This window comes from Egretta garzetta, unplaced genomic scaffold, assembly GCF_000687185.1.
Source record: "Egretta garzetta isolate BGI_Z169 unplaced genomic scaffold, ASM68718v1 scaffold652, whole genome shotgun sequence".
Lineage (NCBI taxonomy): Eukaryota > Metazoa > Chordata > Aves > Pelecaniformes > Ardeidae > Egretta > Egretta garzetta.
Window position 1 is genome coordinate 90,039 of NW_009258948.1, and position 8,408 is coordinate 98,446.

The 8,408-nt window shown below is 53.5% G+C and overlaps 1 pseudogene; it reads left to right on the top strand.

Annotated features, from left to right (window-relative positions):
* Nucleotides 1-1,525: 1,525 nt before the first annotated feature.
* LOC118451819 overlaps nt 1,526-8,408 on the top strand; it is a 13,422-nt pseudogene continuing 6,539 nt past the window's right edge.

Below are 8,408 nucleotides of genomic sequence, written 5' to 3' on the forward strand. Positions count from 1 at the left end.
CCCCCCCCCCCCTCTCTGGGCAACCCCTGCCAGGCTTTCACCACCCTCACTGTAAAGAATTTCTTCCTTAGATCCAGTCTAAATCTCCCCTGCCTCAGTTTAAAATCATCACCCCTTGTCCTGTCACAGCTGGCCCTGCTAATAGGCACCTTTTGAACTCCCTGATGCTGTCCCCCTTTGTAACTGATTGCGAAAACAACTTCCAGACACTGCTCTGCAAAAGAACTTATTTTTCCATGTGTCAAACCCTTTTCCAGTCTTCCACTGCCAGGTCTGCAGGAGAAGTGACTTTTGGCCAGACAAACTGCCAAGGTAGCATCAGTGCAAAGCTACTTTACACATGAATATGCAATACTGCAATTATGGGACTACGCGAGCGTGGAGACGCATGAAAGCTTCTTGGGCAGCCTTCCACGGGAGCAGCAACGTGTGTGTGTCTCACCTCCGCCAACGTCAGTGCTGTCCTGTGGGCCAGCGTCCAGGGCAAGGGGGGCATTCTTGCTGCCGGTGGCCCCTCAGTCTTGGCTGATGGAGCCGTTGCTTTGAGCACCTGGTGGAAAAATAGCCCATTTTGATCGAGAAAGGGAAACGTGATCAGAAAGAAGCTGGAGCTAGTGTGCCACCACAGGAGCACTACGCCTGCGGTCGGTCAAGGTATTTGAAGGGTTCTCCTGGTGTCCACTCTGCTCTGACGGGGTGCGAGAGCTAGCATGCTATTTTCATGGGGTCTGTTTCTATTTGGAAGTAAATCATTGAAGGAACGGGGGAGAAACCAGCCAGCTGAGGTCAGAAGTGCCTGCCCCTGCCACGCCATGTGCCCAGGATCACTGGTCGGCGAGCTGAGGCGTGGGACGCCCCAGTTACCCGTTCCCCTTTTGAGATGAAGGAACCAGAAGCACATGAGGTCTGAGTGGACATCAGGATCGTGCAGCAGAATAAGGGCTGTTCCCTGTTGTGGATTCCTGTCCTAACCGCTCCTAGCATTCATTTGGGGTGTTTCTGTTTTTAAATCCTTCTGAGCAGTAACTGTGGAGCTGGGAGTGAAACAGAGGGTTCAACTTGCAAACCCTGGCCCTGCTTTGCAGCCTCTGGTCGTGCTCCACAGCGTTTCATGGGCACGGAGAGACGGAGCTCAGGCTTCCACTTGTGGAAGAGGCCCAGGGCTGGAGCCTCGTGTTAGCACATTGGTAACAGGCACCGGATAATGCAAAGTCACGACTAAAAATGTGCTCCTGGTTTTAATTGAGCTACCAAGCCCTTCTGCCTTCAGTAGCTAAAACTTCCCCTATCTCCCCTGCTACCTCGAAGCGTGCTCTGTTTCCAGGATTCTGCTTCCCAACCGCAACGGCAAATCCTCTCTGAAGTCAGCTCTACCTGCTCAGCATAAAATCAGAACCCGGTGTCTAGCGTGAATTATTCAGATTTATATCACCACGTCTCCTTACGCTTTACTGCTCTTTGGAAGCTATTTGGATGAGAAATCCTGTGCATCTGCCAGGTGCTTAGGAAGTTCTCCATGGATAAGATGGACAGGGACTGGAGCGTGGCCTGTGCGGGGAGCGGGAGAAGAGAGCGGAGCCACAGCCGGCATGAGGCCGCACCTCCCCGGGAACAGGACCGGGAGCAGCCGGGGCAGAGCCTGGACAACGCAGTAGCACTGCCAACGCCATCATGTAAAGAGAGGCTCCTCCATATTTCTGGGGTAAAAAACTGTACCAGTGATGCGAGGGCTCTCAAGTCTGTAAAGCAGAAGCCCAGAACGCCACGAGTGCACCTGAAATTGGCACCGGTGTCGTTGCTCCACCCGGTACGTCTGACCATTGCTTAGCTGGGTAACGGCCGCAAACTTCCTCCCTTTCCTCAGGTTAATGATGTTTATAACAGCAGTAACATAGGTGTGTGGTGTTCATAGCAGAGTGCAGCGCTTCCACCTTCAACGTTTCTGTACCATCAAACCCTCATTTAAACAAGGGCTCGCACTGAAGCGCTCCGGGAGAGCCAGAGCACATAACATAAATCTCTTTCTTCAGATTTGGCAGATTTGTGATACTGGGTCATTTCTTCTTTGTGCTTTTTTCTTTGGTTCAGTGATTACAGGATTACCTTGCGTTTTTGCGCTTTAGCGCACTGTGTTGAGCTGCAGCAGAACCGATTTATCTCATTCCTCTCCTGCTGTTCACCCCAGCGGGCACCTGGGGGGTGGAGGTTTCCCACATCTGGGTCTCCGTCCCTTTCGCCTGTGTCTACATTGCATCACTTGTGGAGAACTGCACAATTCTCTGTCATCGGGACCGATCCAAGCCTCCACGAGCCCACACCCCAATTCCTGTCCATGTTGGCCATCACCAGTTTGGGTTTGCCTCTGTCCTCAGCACCAACTGTGACGAGTGTTTTCTGGGTCAACTACAGGGATTTCAGTTTTGATGCCTGTTTTGCTCAGCTTTACTTTGTTCATTCCGTCTCCTTCATGGAGTCCTCAGTGCTTCTGGCCATGGCCTTTCATCGTAGGTGGCCATTCGCTACCTGCTGAGATGCTCCTCCATCCTCCCCCGTGCCAGGATGGGCAGGATTGGGCTGGCTGCCCCACGTGGGTACCCTTAGGAGGGCTGCCATCACTTGCTGCCCGATCAAGCAGATGTGCAGACATCCCAATCAATAACTGGTATGGCTTTGCTGTAGCTATTCTCTTTCTGGCATTTGACCTCATCCTCATCTTCATGTCATACATGCTGATTGCTGGGGCCATTCTGAGCATCGCATCCCAGATGGAGAGTCTCAGTTTTTGAACAACTGCCCATCCCGTATCCTGGCAGTCCTGATCCTCTGCATCCCATGGTTGGCTTGTCCATGGTTCACCAGTATGGCCAGAATGCTTCCCCTCTCATTCCTGCCTTCATGGCCAACATCTACCTGCTGGTCCTCCCCATGCTGAACCCCATCATCGACAGCACACAAACTAAACAGATCCACAGGGGTGTCTCCTCAGGGTGCTCATGCCAAGGAGGAGCTTCCCTGGTGGGACACGAGAGATGTCCCGGCAGAGACCACTGCTCTGGGAACCACTCACCTAACCCAGTGACCCAGACATCAGTTCCTCATTTGGGAAGCGCATTTGCTTTGCATCATGTGGGGCATCTACTCAGTGAAGGTGTTCATGGTTATTGCTGATATCCACACATCAAAACCAACCCATCAGACACCCCAGCGGGTGGAGTGGGCCACAGCTGCCACTTGGGTCTGTCCCCCTGCCCCTGATGAGGGGCAGCTAGCGGTTTTCTCAGGCCCACAGATTTTAGCTGACCATTAGAGCGTTTCATAGCCCCCAGTTTTGTAGAGTTATCCCTGTCCTCTGACTCCTTCACACACTTTTCACCTGGAGTAACTGGATAATGCTCTGCTCCTGCTGACGGCTGCACACAGCAGCTCGGTGACAGTACGATAGCCACTGCCGGTTACCGGATATTTGTCTTGCTGTTTTACTGCGGACGAAGTTCCATCTGTTCCAGATGATTTTGATAAGAGGAGCAACATGAAAATGGAAATTTAAATTATCTCAACCCCCTCTGCTTTCCAGCTGATTCTGTTCATGAGATCCATGATTTGCGATACAGCCCCGTGTTGGCCGGGTGCCGTACAGCAAAGCACCCAGGAGCTGCAGCCTCTCGTGATCACCCACGCTGTTTGTTGCTCTTTTCCTCCCCTCATCTCTTTCTCTTTTCCCATCCTTAGATTTGAAGGTCTGGGTAGCAGGGACTGTCTTTTCATTCTGCACCTCTAATGCGATATTAAAGTGTCTGATCTGTGCTTCGATGTATAGCAAAGGTACAGATACTAAATACCGCTGCTACCCATTGCTTCTCTTCTTGGGCGACATGACTGAGATGCTAAAGAACAGAAAAAAATGCTCAAAACAGCAAAAAACCATTTACACTTCTGACTGAAAATATTCAGGTAAATAAATATCAGTGTTGGCCTCATGTGCCACTTCGATGGTGTGTCTATACCTCGATTTGCATGGATCAGCCTCATGTTATCCAGTGAATGATGTCGTTATTCAATGTCTGTGGTTCAAAGCTCTGTCGCTTGGGAAAATCCAGTTCTTCATTATCCTGCTGAGAGGGCTGGAAACAAGTGTTAGAAACTCCAGAGAGCGCTGGCAAGCCAAGGAACTGGACACACCAGAAGGAAAGGTTTCTGCTCATAGTAAGCACTGTGTCCTGAACGAACAGCTTATACTTAGGGTAAGAAAGACTCTGCTTGGGCTTGGGCTGGTAAGTCGGGGTCTTTCTGGAGAGATTAGTGATGGGAGAAAGCTGCGGTGGTTGAGGAAGGAGGTGAAGACCACAGTGAGAAAATGGTGGGCAACACTGAGCATGGCCATGGCGGCATCTCGGTGGGAGTCTGTGGTGGTTCGGGAGGGAGAGATGGGCGAAGAAGGGGGCAGGAGAAGGGTGGCTGGCTGGAGGACCACAAAGCAATACGACATTCTGTGTTTCTGCTGGTTTTACAGCGGGGACCCCAACGCTTATCTCATTGATAAGGGTGTTTCTGCCAAAATACCGCACACCAGAACAACGTCTACTGACGGGGTGTTGTTTGCATGGGTAGACACGAGAGGGAAGCATGTCATCGCTTTGCCTGGGGTAGAATTAATCTCCTTCACAGTAGCTTGCATGGGGCTGTGTTTTGGGCTTGCAATGGGAACAGAGCTGATAACACAGGGACGATTTAGCTGCTGCTGAGCAGGGCTTGCGCAGCCTCAAGGTCTTTCTTGCTTCTCAGACTGCCCCACCATCCGTGGGGCGCACAGGGAGCGGGGAGGGGACACAGCCGGGACAGCCGACCAGAGGGACAGTCCAGAACACCCGACCTGCTCAGCAGCCAAAGATAAGGGAAGAAGGAGCATAGGTGCCATTTCCCTATTAAACTGTCTTTATGTCAAGAGTTTTTGCACTTTTACACTTCCGAATCACTCCCCATCCCACTGGGGGGGTGCAGGGGGGGAGTGAGCGAGTGTCTGGGGGGGCTGAGCTGTGCAGCGGGGTTAAACCATGACAAAGTGCTAGTAGAAATAATTAATTACCGAGTACAAGAGACAACTATACTTACGGTCATGCGTGTTTTATAGCTGCGGCAGACACACCACATAGCGTGTGCGCGGCCGGCTGCAAACCGCTGTCGGCGTCTCTAAAATTCCACCAGTGCAGCCAGGAAACTTCTCTGCTCAGTAGCACGTCCACTCGGAGCTTCAGAAGAGCGATTCCACCAGGTTCGGGAAAACTCCTTGGGGTTCTGAGGGCTCCCAGGGCAGGCGTTGTCAGCAGCTTCCCTCTTTCTCTCCCATTTCCTCCGTGTTAGTGATGCTTTCTCTTTCTGACTTGTGGGACCCTGAGGTGATAACTCTGATGTCATCTGTTACCTCAGCTCCAACGCTTCCCCCAGAGATGATGTGCTCCCCACAAACTACTTTGTGGCATGGAGACCAACAAGAGCAACAAGGATGATGGGGGGACTGGAGCATCTCCCCTACGAGGAAAGGCTGAGGGAGCTGGGCTTGTTCAGCCTGGAGAAGAGAAGGCTGAGAGGGGATCTCATCAACACCTACAAATATCTCAAGGGTGGGGGTCACCAGGACGCAGCCAGACTCTTCCCAGTGGTGCCCAGCGCCAGGCCAAGGGGCCATGGGCACAACCTGAAGCAGAAGAGGTTCCAGTTGAATGGGAGGAAGAACTTGTTGACTGTGAGGGTGCCCGAGCCCTGGCCCAGGCTGCCCAGGGGGGCTGTGGAGTCTCCTTCTCTGGAGATCTTCACCCCCCGCCTGGCCGCTGTCCTGTGCCCCCTGCTCTGGGTGAGCCTGCTTGGGCAGGGGGGTGGCACTGGGTGAGCTCCCGAGGGCCCTGCCAACCCCGGCCATGCTGGGATTCTGGGATTCTGTGACCTTTGAGGAAGGCACTGGATGAAACCCCTCTGCGGGCAGTGCTCACCACCATCGGTGATCCCTGGCTCCAGCAGCGAGTTACAGTCACAGATGAAAACCGTGCCTTTTTTCACCTTGGAAGGTGAATCCCCAAGCCATTTTGGATTTGCCAACAGGCAACTTCAAACCGTCAACTTACATGCAAAGAGGCACCAGCCCTTAGGTGTAAAAAATCAGCAGCCTGCTCTGTTTCATGCAGAAAGGCTGGGAGAGTTGGGGGTGTTCAGCCTGGAGAAGAGAAGGCTGCGGGCAGAGCTGAGTGCGGCCGGTCAGGGCTTCAAGGGGGCCCAGAGGAAAGGGGGGGACAAGCTTTTTAGCAGGGCCAGCTGGGACAGGACAAGGGGGGATGGCTTTAAACTAAAACAGGGTAGGTTTAGACTGGATCTAAGGAAGAAATTCTTTGCAGTGAGGGTGGTGAAACCCTGGCAGGGGTTGCCCCGAGAGGGGGTGGAGGCCCCATCCCTGGGAACATTCCAGGCCAGGTTGGCCGGGGCTGTGAGCAACCTGATGTGGTTCAAGGTGTCCCTGCTCCTGCAGGGGGGTTGGGCTGGGTGACCTCTGGGGGTCCCTTCCAACCCAAACCATTCTATGATTCTGTGATTCTATGAAGCCCAAGGGAAACCTGCGTGATGGAGAATGCTCCTGCGAGGGGTGTGCTCTAACTCCCCGCCCCGCTGCTCCCGCAGCGATGGTGCTCCAGGGCTGTATAAAGCACTTTCTGTATCGCCCCTGCCTCTCACATCTCATCCTGGAGAGAATTTCAGATTTAGGGCTGCCTTGATTTTCTCGTGCAATCCCTGGATCGATGACAGTGCTGCATTCCTCCTTTGCCCAGCTGGTGGGAACTCGACGGGGCGTTCACTCATGCCCGCACATGCGGATTTGTGTTTCTTCTCTCCTCGGAGCAGCTGTAGCCCCACCAGGACAAGGAGCCTCCCGTTGGGCTTTGATACCCCACCGAGTGTCAGAGTCCCCGCTTCCCCAGCCCGTGATCCTTGGTACAGACCAGAGACAGAAACCATCGTCCAGGGGAGGGTTAGGTTGGCCATGGGGAACAATTCCTTCCCCTTGGGGCTGTCAGGCACTGGAAGGGGCTGCCCAGGGAAGGGGTCGAGTCCCCAGCCCTGGGGGGATTTAACAGCCGGGCAGAGGCGGTGCTGAGGGCCAGGGTTTGGGGGTGGGATGGCAGGAGTAGGGGGGCGGTTGGGCTGGGGGAGCTCAAAGGGCTTTGCCAACCCAAACCATTCTGGGATTCCATGATTAACGTGTTGATGCTGCTGGGTCCTGCAGCCCTGGCTCACGTTCCAGAAGGAGAAATGCCCGATCACTGCACTTTGTTCACTTATTAAAACCACACTGAAATGGCAGCACGCAGTTTTGAATAATACATGGATTTTTTCATTACGCTTTATTGAAAAATCATTCATTGAGGTAGAGCCACGGGGGACAAAGTGTCCCTGCCTGCTGGAAATGCTGTCGGAAGCACACGCGCCCTGGTTACAGCCCCCGGGTCTCATCCTTCAGCCACACTGTCTCTTTCCACCAAGACTTATTTTCTTGAATAGTTCTGACTCAGCATGTCAGACATTTTTAGCCATTTTTAGCAAACATATGTGCCAAGGGAAGCCTGTTTACTGATCGACAGTATTTTCCAGCGCAGTGTTTTAAAGCCAAGTGAACTCCCTACACCCCAGGGCAGAACTGAAAACATGGTTTTAAACCTCATCACCTCCTCCAGGTCTGTCTGCACGTCTGCTCTCTGATCCTGTTTCACAGAAAGGCCACGTGTCCCGAGCTGGGAGGAATTTGGGAAACAGAAAGTGTGGACCCCTTCCCTCCCTCGCGGTCAGCTGAAATGAATGTGAAACCCAGCTGCCGCCGTCCCGAGCGCTTTATCCGTGGTGCCAGCCACAGCAAGGGCAAAGCGAGCTGCTGGAGAGGGGTCCCCACGCAGGACCCTGGGGCCCTGGGGAGCGGCGGGCAGGGGGCTGGCGGGTGTCCTGCTCAGGCTGCAGAAGCCCCCAGGGCGGAGATAGCAGAGGGGGTGTCCTTGCAGCTATACAAATATCCTTATAAATGCATAGCTGCTGTTTGTAGTGAGAGGTGCTGCCTTCTATTAGATGAACTCAGAAAAACCACACAAACCTTTCAGGCTCCCAGCCACTCCTGCAGCCTGGAAGGCAGCAATCTTCACTGCTAAATGCAGCCGAAGAGGAACAGCGTGGGAACGGATGGGACATACGTCGTGTTTCTGTTTAATCTCCATTTTTAGCACCCAGTGGAATCGGAAGGTTGCATTTTTAGGGTGGTTTGCTGGATGCCTCAAAATCCCCCTCTGCAGGGAGGTGGGGTGTCCAGCGCTTTCCCACGTCTGTTTGCAGAGCTGCCTTCAGGGCCGCGGGGCCGGCGCGTGCCCACCGCTGCCCCCGGG